The 15,705-nt window shown below is 40.8% G+C and overlaps 1 non-coding gene across 1 annotated transcript; it reads right to left on the bottom strand.

The window, feature by feature from the left end:
* Positions 1–9,380: 9,380 nt before the first annotated feature.
* Positions 9,381–9,487, bottom strand: LOC123800891 (U6 spliceosomal RNA). Its single transcript, XR_006782042.1, has one exon. It is a non-coding gene; the product is annotated as a U6 spliceosomal RNA (small nuclear RNA).
* Positions 9,488–15,705: the final 6,218 nt, after the last annotated feature.

The following is a 15,705-nucleotide window of genomic DNA, read 5'->3' as shown; positions in this document are numbered from 1 at the left end:
CTCCGGGCAGAGGAAACAGAGCTTAGAGCGTAGGCCTGCTAACACAGCTGGGTTTGAAGGGCAAGATGACTTAGAGGAGGCAGCTGCAGAGAAGGAACCCTCTAAAATTGCATAAAAACTTCCCTTGGGTACTTGGCCCACTGTTAAGATGTGCATGAGCAGGGCAAGACTCCAGGAGATCCCATAGGGAAGTTTCTGGGAGGCTGAGAGCTGAACAGATTCCAGAGGCTGCACAATAGTGAAAGACAGGAGAGCTTGGGCCCAGCCTAATGTAGAATGTATAAACTCTCATAGGTACAGAGGCATGAATGGAGACCCCAGAAAGCTCACATCCTGGGATTGAGGACCATGGAATACCAACGTTAATGGGAGTTTGGAGGAAGTAGATTCCAGTCCACATGGAGGACTCTGAGAGGTTCAAGACTTCAGCGGAGGAAGTAACCGCAGATGTGGTGGGAACAGCAAGAGACCTGGAATCACAAGGGGAGCCTGCAGATGGGGCTGAACTGCTACAACCTCAGGATCAAACTTGAACAGATGAGGAGTTGCTTCTAATGGATGAGCAAAGAAGGTGGTGGCTTGAGATGGAATCTACTCTGGGGAAGATGCTGTGCAGAATGTTGCAGTGACAACAAAGGATTCAGAATATGACATGAAGTTAGTTGACAGCGCAGCAGCAGGCTTTGAGAGGACTGACTCCGGTTCTGAAGGACTGTGGGGAAAATGCTATCAAGCAGCACTGCACGCTACAGAGAAATAGTTCGTGAACGGAAGAGTCCGTCCGTGCAGCAAAGTTCATCGTTGTCTTATTTTAAGAAATTGCCACAGCCATCCCCAAGCTTCAGCAATCACCACCCAGATCTGTCGGCAGCCATCGACAGCAAACAACACCCTCCACCAGCAAAAAGATGACTCGCTAAAAGCTCAGATGATGGTTAGCATTTTTTAGCAATAAAATATTTTTTACTTAAGGTATGTACACTGTTGTTTAGACATAACGCTGTTGCACACTTGATAGACCATTGTGTAAGCATCACTTTTCTACACACTGGGAAACCAAAAAATTCATTTGACTCTTTATCGTTTTAGTCACTTTATTGTGGTGGTCTGGAACGAAACCCATCCCTTCTCTGGTATGCCTGTATACTGCAAATGATAAACATGGTGAAAAAAATTTAGGAAAGACCTAAACAAATGGAAATATATAATGTTCATTTAGTAAAAACCCCAATATTATTAAGATGGCAACTTTACCTAGTCTGACCTATAGATTTAACATCGTCCTAATCAAATTCCCAGGCAACATTTTTTGTAGCCAATCAACAAGCTAATTCTAAAATTTGTAAGGAAACCCAAAGGATCTAGCAGAAACAATCTTGAAAAAGAGGAACAAAAGTGGAGGACTTTTGGGGCGCCTGGGTGGCTCAGCTGGCTAAGCATCTGCCTTCGGCTCAGATCACGATCCTAGGGTCCTGGGATTGAGCCCCATGTCAGGCTCTCTGCTCATTGGGAATCTGCTTCTCCCTCTCCCTCTGCCTGCTGCTCCATCTGCTTGTGCTCTCTCTGTGTCAAATAAATAAATAAAATCTTTTTTAAAAAGTGGAGGACTTACACTACCTGATTATAATGGTACAATAATCAAGTACGTTGGGGGTTTCGGTGTATTAGTAGACTACAGATCAATGTAACAGTAGAGAGAATACAGAAATAAATCCACATGTGTACAATACTTGATTTTTGACAAAAGATCCAAGGTCATTCATCAGAAAATGAAAATCTTTTTTTTAACAAAAGGTATTGGTACGACTGGATATCTGCATGGAAAAAAATAACCTTGGCCTTGTTCTCACAGCATAAACAAAAATTAATTTAAGATGGATCAGAGACCTAATCATAAAGTCTAAACTTTAAAGCTTTTAAAAGAAGACACAGAAGAAGATCTTCATGAAGTTGAAGTAGGTAGATATTTTGGATGGAACACAAAAACACTAGCCATAAAATCAAATTTCATAAGTTGGACTTCATAAAAAGTAAAAATTTCATTATTAAGATAACAGAAAGGCAAGCCACAGAGTTGTTAAATACATTCTCAATATACACATTTAAAAAGGACTTGAATCCAGAATATGTGAAGAATTCTTACAAATCAATAAGGCAGAGGGGAAAAAAAAACCCTCAAGTAGACACTTGACAAAAAGATGTACAAATGGCCAATAAGCACATAAAAGAAGTTCTACATCATTATTCATCAAAGATATGCATTCTAAAAACATAGTGAGACACTATGTCAAACCCTTTGGAATAACGAAAATTTAAAGGAATGACAATAGGCCCATACCCCTTCCTCTTTCCCTTTGCTTCCCAAACGATTCAGTCCTAAAGCCATTATGTGGAGCAGAGCCAAGTAGGGGCCACATGATGGAGATCTGGGGGAAGGGGCAGTCACAATGGGTTAGAACAGTGTATCCGAACTCTAGCAGAGTGAGGGGAGCAAACATGTTTAGGGACAGTCCAATATGGCATATTAGAGCATAAGCAATGTAAGACAGGTGCTCACACAGAGGAAAGCCCAGTGGTAGATGTCAGAACCTGAATAGAAAGAGCAGAGAGTCCATATGGGAGATATCCCAACGTGGAGAATTAGAGTCTGAGCTGAGTGAGAAGGTGTCCATGTGAGGGTGGCCTAGAGAGTCAGAGCCTAAGTGGTCTAAGGAAGTCATCTGCTTGAACAGGAGGCCCAAAGCAGGATCTCAGAACCTGAGCAAGGAGAGGAGGGTGTCCTGGTAGAAGAGTAATCTGGAGTGGAGTATCAGAGAGTAAGTATAGTGAGGAGGGTGACCACACTGGGGAGGAGATAGCAGTGGACATGGGAGATTAGATATATTCAGTGTATTGATCAAATAAATATGATAAGGATAATACATGTCAGAGAAAAGAGTTACAAATATGGAAAGGGGGAAAACTAAAGTGAATCATATGAGTTCGGTTGGAATTGGAAGTATTGGTGTGGACTTATGGTTTTCAATAAATGTAAAGAGGCATAGAAATAAGCATAGATAGGGGTGCCTGGGTAGCTCAGTCTGTTGAGAGTCTGACTCTTGATTTTGGCCCAAGTCATGATCTCAGGATTGTGGAACCTGCTTAAGATTCTCTCTCTCTCCTTTCCCTCTGCCCCTCCCCTCACTCCCCACCCCTGTGTGCGTGTGCACCTTCTCTCTCTCAAAAAAAGGAAAGAAATAAACAGATGTAAATGTGTGCATTTGGGGTGTGTGTGTGTGTGTGTGTGTGTGTGTGTGTGTGTGTGTATGTGTATTTGTGTGTATCCATCCACATATTCCCTAATTTTCTCCTGAGATAGGCACTAGGAGCAGTGTTATGCTAATAACAATGAGCACACCAAGTGCCTAAATCTTGGTTTCTAAATACCATCCTCCATTAAAAGAAACTAAGTCTCCTTGGAGAATGGCTCACTCTGAGTTCAAGGCAATAATGAATGTTCTTGTGCCAGAAAGCAGAGAATTATTCTAAGAATGATAGGAACATTTCAAAAGGACAGAGAAGCCAGCTTATAGGGCCAAATATGGCACAATTTGAGTATCAAAATAAATGACAGTAATAGATGATTGCCCACAGAACAACATAGGAAACCACAAGTCCCTAGAGATATAAATTAATAAATGAACAAACTAGAAGTGTTGGAAGCAATTAGTTACCTAACATCAGAATACTTCCCTACAAAAATATTAGCTACAAAGAGAAAAGAGTACATTGGAGAAACCACGCAGACACCACCTTATTCAAATGATCAAAGTGAATATGATCAGTAAGGGGACAAATTAAAGTCGTGTACCTGCTACGATAATCCTGCCAAAGATGTGTGACATGGATACGATTATGAAGAAACATCAAACGGCACCAAATTTGAGGCCATTCTACAATATAATTGGCTTGGAAACTTTAAAAAAGGCAACCTGTTGGGGCACCTGGCTGGCTCAGTCAGGTAAGCGTCCGACTCTTGGTTTTGGCTCAGGTCATAATCTTAGAGTCATGAGATCGAGCCCCACATTGGGCTCTGCACTCAACTTGGAGCCTGCTTAGGATTCTCTCTCTCCTTCTCCCTCTGCCCCTTCCTGCTTACACTTTCTTTCTCAAGAAATATAAATTAATTAATTAATTAATTAAATTTTAAAAATAGAAATAAAAAAGGCAACCTGAGGAAAATTCCAGTTTGATGGAGACTAAAGACCTTTGACAACTAAGTGCAACATAGACTTTTTGAACAGGATCCTCTTACTAGAAAGAACATTATTAGGACAATCATTAAATTGAATAGTAAATAGTGTCTGAGGATTAGATGTTTGTCATGCACCCAGATTAAGTTCCTAATTTTGATTGTTATGTAGGAGAATGTCCTTGATTGTATAAAATACACACTCAAGAATTAGGGGGGCTGGAGCATTAGGTTGGCAACTTATTCTAAAATGGGGAAGGAAATCAGGGCGCCTGGGTGGCACAGCTGTTAAGCGTCTGCCTTCGGCTCAGGGCGTGATCCCGGCGTTATGGGATCGAGCCCCACATCAGGCTCCTCTGCTATGAGCCTGCTTCTTCCTCTCCCACTCCCCCTGCTTGTGTTCCCTCTCTCGCTGGCTGTCTCTATCTCTGTCAATTAAATAAATAAAAATCTTTAAAATAAATAAATAAAATAAAATGGGGAAGGAAAATGTTCTTTGTATTGTACTTGCATCTTGTGTGACTGTGCTAAAATGTTAACAAAATATATTAAAAATAGAATCACACACAAAAGATAATATCAAGTTTTGGTGAGAATGTGAAGCAGCTGTTCCACACTGCTGGTGGAGGGTTAAATGGTATACCCACTTTGAAAAACCACATGTCCGTTTCTTATAAAATTAGAGTTACGCCTACCCTCTGCCCCAGTAATTCCACTTCAGAAATGCTGACAAAAAGTGTTGTACTGCAATGTTCTTAGCAGATTTATTTGACACAGCCTCAAACTGGACAGAACGCCTATGTCCATCAATACATGAACAGATAAATAAACTGTGATTTACCCATGCGCTGGAGAACTATTCAGCAGTAAAGCAGAAGGGCTAACGCACAGAACAACATGGATGACTCTCAAGAGAATTCTGTTGAGTGAAAGAAGCCAGACATGAATGAGCTTATACTCATGATTCCATTTACATGAAGTTTAAGAACAGTCAGAACAAGACCAAAGAGATTGAAATTGGAATAGTTGTTGCTTTGGGAATAGTTGGAAATGGGGACTGACTGAAAAGGGGCAAGAGAGAAACTTTTAGGTGCGGAAATGTTTTGTAGCTTGACTGGCTGATGGTTATATGGGCATATATATTTGTCAAAACTCACCAAACTGTACATTTAAAATCTATGCATGTTATTTTTGTAAACTATACCTCAATTTAAAAAGCTAAATTTTAGGGGCGCTTGGATGGCTCAGTCGGTTAAGTGCCAGACTCTTGATTTCAGCTCAAGTCATGGTCTCAGGATCCTAGGATCCAGCCCAGCATGGGGCTCCTGCTCAGTGCACACTATGGAGTCTGCTTGAGGTTCTCTCTCTCCCTCTCCCTCTGCCCCTCTCCACCATGCTTGGACGTGCAAGCACATACATGCTCTCTCTCTCTCAAATAATAAATAAATAAATAAATAAACCTTTAAAAAATAAATTAAACAAAAAGCTAAAATTTAAATAATTCACTAAATCATCAGCAGTGATTACCTTTAAGGGGTGGGATTCTTTCATTTCCCACATTATGTATTTCTGAGGTGTTTGAACTTTCTTCAACATGCATGTCTTAATTATTTAAAAGAGCCACATTTAGAATCTAAAAATAATATTACAGAAGGGTAGGATTTGTCCAAAGGGTGCTCAAGCAACTAGTTGTTTCAGGGGAAAGTTAAGTTAGATCTTCTTTTAATATATGCTCCCCCTCTCCCAAAAAAGTTCAGGTAAGTCGAAGAGGTAATGTATAAAATCAAGCCATAATTTTAAATCAAGCCATAAATAACAGAAAATAGAGTTTAGTATTTATCTGATTTCCAAATGGCAAATAAACTAATATTGAAAGCAATGTTAGGAATTCTAAAGGAATAGATTTTTGCTACATAAAAATATTAAGATATATAATAAAATTATATGCAAACAAAATTAAATGCAACAGGAAGTTGGGGGAATTTCTAAAAACCTGGTATTTGACAGATTTATAGGCGAAGCATGTGAATTCTAGAAAGGAAGGAAGAATACAGGGAAAGAAGGAGCGAGGGAAGGAGGAAAAAAGAAGGAAAGAAAGAAAAAAAGAGGGAAAGGAAAGAAGAGGGGAGAGAGGGGAGGGAGGAGGAAGAGAAGGGAGGGGAAAGGGAAAAAGGCAGGGGAGGAGAAAGGGAAACAGAGGGGGAGGGGAGGGACGGAAGTTAGGAAGGGAAGGGAGAGAGAGAGAACACAAACTTGGCTAATCAAGTGAATAAAAATTAAACCTGAAATTTTACCAAGCAAATTAGCAAACATGACTGCCACATTCTAGCATTTGATGGCAGTCATAGACTGTCCTGACAGGCAAGACAAATTCTTGGTCACTACTTGTAAGAGTGTAAATTGCTACATTTCTGGAAACCAATCTAACAATGTGTATTCAAAATCTTTAATATGTTTATATTCTTTGAACCCGAAATAATCACTTTTTGGAATCTGTCTGAAGAAAGTAATCATAAGAGCCGCTCTTTTCAGGATTATTCATAATTGCCAAACAATTTTAAACAATAGTTTAAATGCCAACATTATAGGATTAGTTCGTTAAATCATAGGATATCTGTTTGATGGATTATTATTCGACCATTAAATGGAGCTTACAATGAGTTTTTAACGACACTTTTTTAATGCTTTTTTTTTTTTTAAATGTTCATGGTAAATTAAGACTAGCAAGGCTGACTCCAGTTTGCTTCCGAAACAGAAATTTCCCACAGGTGCAAAAAGTCTCTAGACACACCACATTTCCCGCCCCCCCCCATTGTATTTTGAATATATTAAATGTTAAATGGTACCTCTCCCCCATACACACATGTATTATTCAGGGTTTGCTTAGGAAAACACAAGCCACTCTACGTCTTCTGGGTCTAGGGTCTAATACAGCGGTAGGAGCTTACACGGTTGTTGGACGAGCAGGGAGGGAGCGGAGCTGGGGCAGCAGCTGCGAAGGCGCGAGTGGGCGCTGACGGTCTCAGCCTGAAGCCGGGGCTCCGGAGAGCTCGCTGGGCAGCCTGGGCGACTCTCACTTCTGGCTGTCACCACCCCTGGAGAATAACAGAGTCCCTTTCGCGTCTACCTTGCAAATTTCCCCCGAATTCCTTTCATGCAAACTCCAACCTCCATTTGGGAGCATTCTGGGAAATGTAGTTCGGGGCCGCTCTGCATTGCGGAAAAGGGGGTAGATGGGATGCTGAGGGCTCAGCAAGCCTCTCCAGCAGGACTGGCCCAGTCGGAGACTCCTCCCTCGTACTTACCTGTCCGGGTCCGGCAAGCAGTCAGGAGGCCACAGGTGTTAGGGCCCAATAGAAAAATATTCTGAGAAAAAAAAGAAAAAGAAAAATATTCTGGATTAGAGATAACAGATGTTGCAGTATATATTTTATTATTAAAACAGCTCATTTTTTCACGTGAGGCATTTCCTGCTTATTTTATTTCAAATTTGCAAAGCAAAACAAAGCACAGAGCTGTATGATTTAAGCCAATTCATAGATCCTTTTTAGAAGGATTACAAAATGACTTTAATAATACTCAAAAAAACTATTGGAAACTCACACTGGTAGGAATGTAAAATGCTGCAGTTGCTGGGGAAAACAGTCTGGCAGTTCCTCAAAAAGTTAAGCATGTTAGTTAAAAATTTAAAAAATTTTTTTCTTTTATTAAATAGAGGGGCACCTGGCTGGTTCAGTCGGCAGAGCACATGACTTACGATCTCAGGGCTGTAGGTTCAGTCCCACTTTTGGTGTAGCAATTACTTAAAAATAAAGATTTAAAAAAGGCTTTAGAAAAGCTAAGCATAGAGTGACCATATAATGCAGCAATCCCCCTCCTAGGTATATATCCAAGAAAAATATGCTTACGCAACAACTTGTACACTAATATTCACGGCAGCAGTATTCTTACAAGCCCAAAATGGAAACAGTCCAAGTATCCACCAACTAACCAATGAATAAACAAATGTGAGATAGCCATACAATGGAATATTATTTGGCCATGAAAAGAAATGAAAATACTCGTACATACCACAACATGAATGAACTTTGAAAATATTATGCTAAACATGAATGGACTTTGAAAATATTATGCGAAGCGACAGACACAAAGGCTACATACTTTATTATTTCATGCATATAAAATGTCCAGAACAGGCAAATGTATAGAGATAGAAAGTAGATTTGGGGCTAAGGAGAAACGGGGACTGGGGAGTGATTGCTGGCAGTAATTGCTAGCAATTGCTAATACCGGATTTCTTGTGGGAGTGATGAGAATGTTCTAGAATTAGAAGTAGTAATGGCTGTATGACTCTATGAACACACTAAAAATCATTGAATTTTAAAAACTTGTGGTGAAATATACATAACATAAAATGTATCATTTTAAGACTATTTCAGTGTGTGGTTCGGTGGCGTTAAGTACATTTCCATTATTGAGCCACCATCACTACCATCCGTTTCCAGAACTCTTCATTTTGCAAAACCAAAACTCTATGTCCCATTCAATAATAACTCTCCGTTCCCTCCTCTCCCGGTTCTGAATTTGACTTCTCTAGGCTTCTCATGAAGACTTATACTGTCTTCATCCTTTTGTGGCTGGTTTATTTCACTGAGCAAAGTGTCCTCAGGTTTCATCCATGCTGGCGCATGTGCAAAATTTCCTTCCCTTTCCAGCCAAGATAATAGTCTATAGATGTAGATACTCAATATACATAAAAATTTACAGATAAATTCTATATATTTATCACATGTTGTTTATCCATTCATCTGTCGACAAACACTTAGGTTTCTTGTACTTTTTGGCTATTGTGAATTATGCTGCTATGAACATGGGTGTTCAAATACCTTTTTTTTTTGAGACCCTGCTTTCAGTACTTTGGGCTATATACGTGAGAATGGAATTGCTGGGTCATATGGAAATTTTATTTTGAATTTTTGAGGAACTGCCATGCTGTTTTCCATCTTGGCTACACCATTTGATGTCCTCACCAGCAATGCACAAGGTTCTAGTTTTTCCACATCCTCACTTACATTTGTTATTCTCTGTTTAAATTACATTTCTTATGATAGCCATCTTAATGTTTGTTAAACGGTATCTCCTTGTGGATTTTTTTTTTTTACACTTCACAAATTTGCATGTCATCCTTGCGCAGAAGCCATACTAATATTCTCTGTATTGTTCCAATTGCAGTATATAGGCTGCTGAAGTGAGCACTCATTGTGGTTTCTTTCTTTTTCTCTTTTTAAAAAATATTTTACTTATTTATTTGAGACAGTGAAAGCGATCACAGAGGCAGAGGGAGAAGCACACTCACGGCTGAGCAGAAAGCCTGATGCAGGGCTTGATCCCAGGACCCTGAGATCATGACCCAAGCCGAAGGCAGACCCTTAACCTTAACCAAACTGAGCCACCCAGCCACCCCCTCATCATGGTTTCGGTTTGCATTTTGAATTATTCACTTTTTAAAATTTTATTATTTTTTAAGATTTTATTTATTTATTTGACAGAGAGGGAGAGAGCACAAGCAGGGGGAGTGGTAGGCAGAGGGAGAGGGAGAAGCAGGCTCCCCGTCCAGCAGGGAGCCTGATGCAGGGCTTGATCCCAGGACCCTGAGATCATAACCTGAGCCGAAGGCAGACGCTTAACTGACTGAGCAGTCCAGGCGCCGCTAATTATTCACAAAAGGGTGAATTTTATGGTATGTGAATTATACCCCAATTTTAACAACTGTTCATTGAGAAACCCTTGTGTACTGAGCATACCTAATGTCCAAATCTTGGCTTCTAAACAGCTTTCTTCCCTAAAAGAAACCCAATTTGGGGTGGAGAAAGTACCAGGTGAGCCTGGGACATTTCATTGTACCAGAAAGCAAGGCAGTGCTCAAACAATGATGGGGTATGTCTAAAGGACATTGGCCAAATTTGAGATAACTTGAGCATCAAAATGAGTAATGACTATACTTGATTGTAAAATATTGTATAAATAACAATCCATGAATTCATGGTAATACAAAGGAGAGAAAGAAAATCTGTCTTTAGCTGCAGCTAATAGATGTAAAAGGAACTGAAGAATTTAGAAATCACCATTTTGCAACACCTGATGAAATAATTGGTTCAAGCAAGGATTTGGTAATAGACGCTACAACCATTAAGTGAAGAGTTATTACGAAACGGGTATCATCTCCCAGATTACTGTTAATTGCAAATGGAAACATATACCTTTGCAATGGAGAAATCTGGCAATGACTACTTTTTAAAAATTAATTAGTTAATTAGTTTGAGTAATCTCTGTACCCAACACAGGGCTCAAACTCAACTCCGAGATCAAGAGTCGCTCGCTCCACCGACTGAGCCAGCCAGGTGCCCCTGGCAATTGCTACTTTAAACACGTGATCAGTTGAACATCACGAATCCTAGAAAAACTTGACATATGTGCTTCCTAATATGATGCAATAGTAAGTACACAATATCAACTATTATTCTTACTAAAATGTGTGGCCTGAACGTAATCGGGCTTCTCTAGACCCGATCTTCGTTTTCCAGGAATTCAGGGGAGTGTGGGACAAGTTGAAGGATACCATGGAGAATATTCTACAAGGCACTTGACCTCAAATCTTCAAAAAGTCAGGGCCACAGAAAAAGGGAAACCAGCAACAGCAGCAAGGGACTACTGTAGATTAAAAGACACTTGAGAGACCTAAACAACAGCAACGAGAACAAAACATCACACCTGTTCAGTAAGGGTCTACTGCTGGCTGCATGTAGATTTCGTAAACTGGTGCTAAAATTATGCAGGCACATTACTTATCACGCTTTAGTGATAACCTAAAATATTTATTATTTAAACTTGTTAATGAATGGAAATTTTTATTACAAACCTCTTTCGTATCCCCTCCCTATGGGAAAAGAAATCATAATCACAGAAATGGCTATCCTTGAAAGCGTGAACTATGGCATTGCTTCAAGATAGTTGTATGATTTATCACTAAATCACAGATTCAGCCTGGAAGAAAATAGAAACGTATGGAACAATTTTTCATTTCGCAGGGCATGCAAACCCCTTCTACCTGTTAATGTCATTAACTGCAGTATGGGCCACTCCATAACATAATATTTCTAGACAAATGAAGCTTTTAAAATAGCACTGCCCAATAGAAATATAATGTGAGCCATACATGTGAACCCATATATAATTTTACATTTTTTAATAGTCATGTTAAAAAAGTAAAAAGAAATAGGTGAAATTAATTTTAACAATATATTTATTTAACACAATATATTAAATCATCATTTCAGTAAGTCATCAATATAAAAATTATTAAAAAGGCATTTTACATTCTTTAATTGTATGGTTTTTGAAATCTGGAATATAATTTACACTTCTAGTACATTTCACTTTGGCCTGGCCACATTTCATATACTTACTCGTGGCTTATATGCTGGACAGTGCAGGTCTAAAGTAATAAATACTGAAATACTGAGTGTAAATTTAGAATTGGTTTTAAGTGCTACAAATGAGTGGTATCCAATACAAAGTTTTCAAAAACAAACTTTCCTAATATCTACATTTGAGTTGCTTTTGCACTAGAATTTTTTTCAGGGATGAAAAAAACAAGCTGAAAAAAAATTGCTTCCCTACCACGTGACTAACATGTTTGCATTTAGGGTAAAAGAGTGGAAATAACCATTGGGGTAAAAAGAACCTCCCATTTGACACATAGCCATTCAAAATCATTAAACACTAAGTTAGCTTATAATGCAGTTTGCCATGAGTGTCTGAATGCAAGGGACATAAATGTTCCAAATTCTCCCTTCAGACCAGCCTTAGCTTTTTTCCTTTTAGGTTTCCACTACCCAGGCCTCAAGGCACCAGCACTAGCTTGTGGGCTGATAGAAGTTTCTCCCTGTTTCCTCTCTCCGGAAGTTGTTCCTGCCCTGCCTCACAGACCTGTAGGTGCAGCTCCTCCCCCTCATTGGGTCCCAGCCATCCTGGATGGAAGGTTTCTATTATCTGGCTTAACCCTGTCTTTCCACCTTGAATGCCATCCACCTTCCCTCAGTGACGCAGGCTCACCCCTGATGTCGCACTTTCTACCACGTTACTGCCCTCCGGTAAGACCTTCTCCCCTCCCTCTATCTGGCTAGTTAAGGGCTAGCCACCTCTCCCTGCCTTGTATACATTTCATGTCTTTCAAGGAAGCTTTGCTGTCCTGACTGTCAGCAAGCTAGTCTCACCCCTTGTGCCTGCACTGAGTCGCTGTCCACTGCCATTTGCTATCTTGTGATTGTCCCCGTGGGTATCTTACCTTGCTTGTGAGCCTATAGGCCCAGATCACTGAGTCCTGCAGATTGCTGCCTCATACTCGCCTCAACACACTGTGTGGGGCTGCAGCGGGCAATCAGGTACAGAACTGCTTTCCCAAGGCTTCTCCACAGTGTACAGATGCCTACAAAATCCAAAGACATGCATAATTTCACACTTAAGAAAAGTAGGTGTGACGCTCATTGGCTACTTTTGAACAGAGCAAAAATCAGGGCCATGGAAGACATTTGCCTTTTGTGTTCTTCTTTGTTCTTCTCCCTGTTCTGTATCCATGCCTGGTGCAATGTGGCATTGGAGCTCCTCCTACCAGGAGGTAGGCCCTATTTCCCCAGCCTTGAACCTGGGCTGGCTGGGTGACCCGCCTTGGCCATTAGAATGAGGCAGAAGAGACAAAGTGCCCGTGAGGACCCTAGTCCTTCAAGTAACCATGATCAGTGTGGACACAGTGGGAGGAGAGACAAGTCAGGTGTCTGGTCTCCCATATGCCAGTCTGGCTCTGCCAGTCATCAAGGAGGATACCTAGGGCAAGGCCCTTCACCTCCTGGGCCTCAGTTTCCTCCTCTACAAAATGAAAAGCTCCAGCCAGGATAATGCTAAAGAATCTTCTAGATCTTTATCATTTCACACTCATGAAATGTGAAAAAAAACATATATATATATTCACATATATATATTATGTACAGCCATTCTTGTCCAATGGGACCACTAAATTTAAATTTTTGCCAGCCATTGTGGAAATGGAGAGTATCCTGTACGTGGAGCAGAGAATCGAGAGGCTGTGTTCACACAGCTTAGCGATCATGGCAGTCCTAAACCATCTTAAACCATCTTTGAAAATAGTCTCTAAAATTAGTCACTACTCTTTACCAAGTGCTTTCATGTACCATTGTCTCATCTCATTCTTGCAACCCTGTAAGACGGATATCAATTTCTCGTGACTTTGGGGGAAACAACCCCATAGAGGTTAAACAACTAGTGGAGGGTGCAGCTGGGATTTAGACCCAACCCAGAGTCCATGCCCTGCCCACCAGGCTGCACTCTCTTGGCTCAAAATGAGACACAGAAGCTACTATAACTACCTTCATGCATTCTGGTGTGAAGACGATCTATAAAACACTTTTTATTTCAACTGCATTTAAAGATTTTATGTATATATGTGTGTATATATTTGAGAGAGCATGTGTGTGCACGTGCGCATGCGTGGGGGGAGGGGGAGAGGGAGAGAGAACACCAAGCTGACTCTGAGCTAAGCCCAGGGCCCAGCAGGGAACTGGATCCCACCACCCCCAGATCACGACCTGAGCCCAAATCAAGAGTTGGATGCTTAACTGTCCACCCAGTTGCCCCTAATCTAGTAAAACACTTTTAAAGCTGGTAATTTGTTTGTTTGTTTATACTTCATCCTTTTCTTTCAGTGTTTCTGCCTAGGGGCAAGTCCACAGTTAGGTCCTTCTGCTTAATGTCCCCTTCTCTGGGATAGTTCTCCCAGTCAGAGCTTGTCATGGTCAGGGACTCCCGTTTCCCAGAACAGCATTCACATTCAGAACGTGGACGTTATGTCACACTGAGATCATATCTCTACTTACAAGGTACACTCAGAAGAATGGAAGAAAAGTTGTTTTTCTTACAATTTTAAACTTACGGCCCTTTACTGGGCACCGGTGCTGCTAGTGCATTGTTAATTAATAGCCTTACAATTCTGCTAGATGTCTAGTAACTAGCAAAATGTAAACAATCGCATGTTTTGTATTTTTACAAGAGCACGTTCATTACATATGAACATGTAAAACATGCTTTGATTTTTATAACTCTGGTTTGAAATGTCTATATCTTGTAATATAGACTCGATAAAAGGAAGAAAAGGGCTGTCTGCTAAGAACAGCAGTTTCCAGTCACATGTGAGCCCTTCAGGGTACAGAGAACCCTAATCTGATAGGATGGCTGGTTTCATGTTCTTTCTAGAGAGCAACAGAATACACCTAATTTCCTCTAGCACCTAAATAGGCAGTTACTCTAGAAGGATGGTGGTCTGCACACACCCGAATCCTCCCCCTTCCCCTGAAATCGCACAGGGAACCTACTGGCTTCCCAACTCAAAGCAACATTTCACACAAAGGAAAAACAAAAACTACAGGTAGACGTCTGCTTCTAGCTAGGACAGAGTAGGTGGTATCGGATTTATTCTCCTGCTAAGAACCACTATGAAAACTAGGTTTTATTTTATTTTTTTCAAGATTTTATTTATTTAAGGGGGAGAGAGAGAGAGAGCGCGCGCGCACAAGCACGGGGAGGGGAGGAAGGAGAGGGAGCAGGGAGCCTGATGCGGGGCTAAATCCCTGGACCCTGAGATCATGACCTGAGCCAAAGGCGGACACTTAACCAACTGAGCCACCTGGGCACCCCAAAAACTAGATATTAAAAAGCTGCTTTTTGACTGCATTAGAGAGTAAGCTTGACAGCTGGGACTTGAAGGACCAATATCGCTTTCTAAAGCCAAGAGAAGCACACGGATTATGAATTATATTTTCAGTAATTTGCCCCCTCATAGTGGTTGCCAATTCACGGTCCTGGCAATAGAATGGAAAGCAGGAGCAGAGAAGCTGCCACAAGCTTATGGGGCTATGGAGACAGAAATTGGAATTTAGAGCTACCTTTCATAACCAGGATTTGAGGAGTGGAGATCCCAGAAAAAAAAAAAAAAAAGGGAAACACAAAGAAGTGAGCCTGAAATTCTATTTATAATCCCTTCTCAAGACATTTGTTGACACCTAAGTGGAGCTCATGAGCTTCCAAGAAAATGAACAGAAAGTTGCTAGGGGGCTAAAAAGCTAAGCAGAGATTTTGGCAATCTCGCATGTATGTAGAGACAAATGTGGGAGTTTAAAATCCACCAAGGTAAAACCCAGGCCCTCCCACTGAGACTCGTGGATGGGCATTGCTCTAGGGGTAAAGGCAAACTGGACATAGACCAGCTTCAATTCAGCCGAGATGATCTGTCTTAATCTATCTGCCAGCATGAGGAGGGCATCCATGCAGGAGGGTGGCTCAAGGCACAGTGTAGGAGCCAGAACACCATAAGAAGGGTGTGGCATAGCAGAGCTGCCTGGCGC

This window comes from Ursus americanus, chromosome 28, assembly GCF_024610735.1.
Source record: "Ursus americanus isolate L20-20 chromosome 28, mUrsAme1.1.p, whole genome shotgun sequence".
Lineage (NCBI taxonomy): Eukaryota > Metazoa > Chordata > Mammalia > Carnivora > Ursidae > Ursus > Ursus americanus.
The sequence above is the reverse complement of the archived record's forward strand: the minus strand, read 5'-3'. Positions and strand labels throughout refer to the sequence as shown.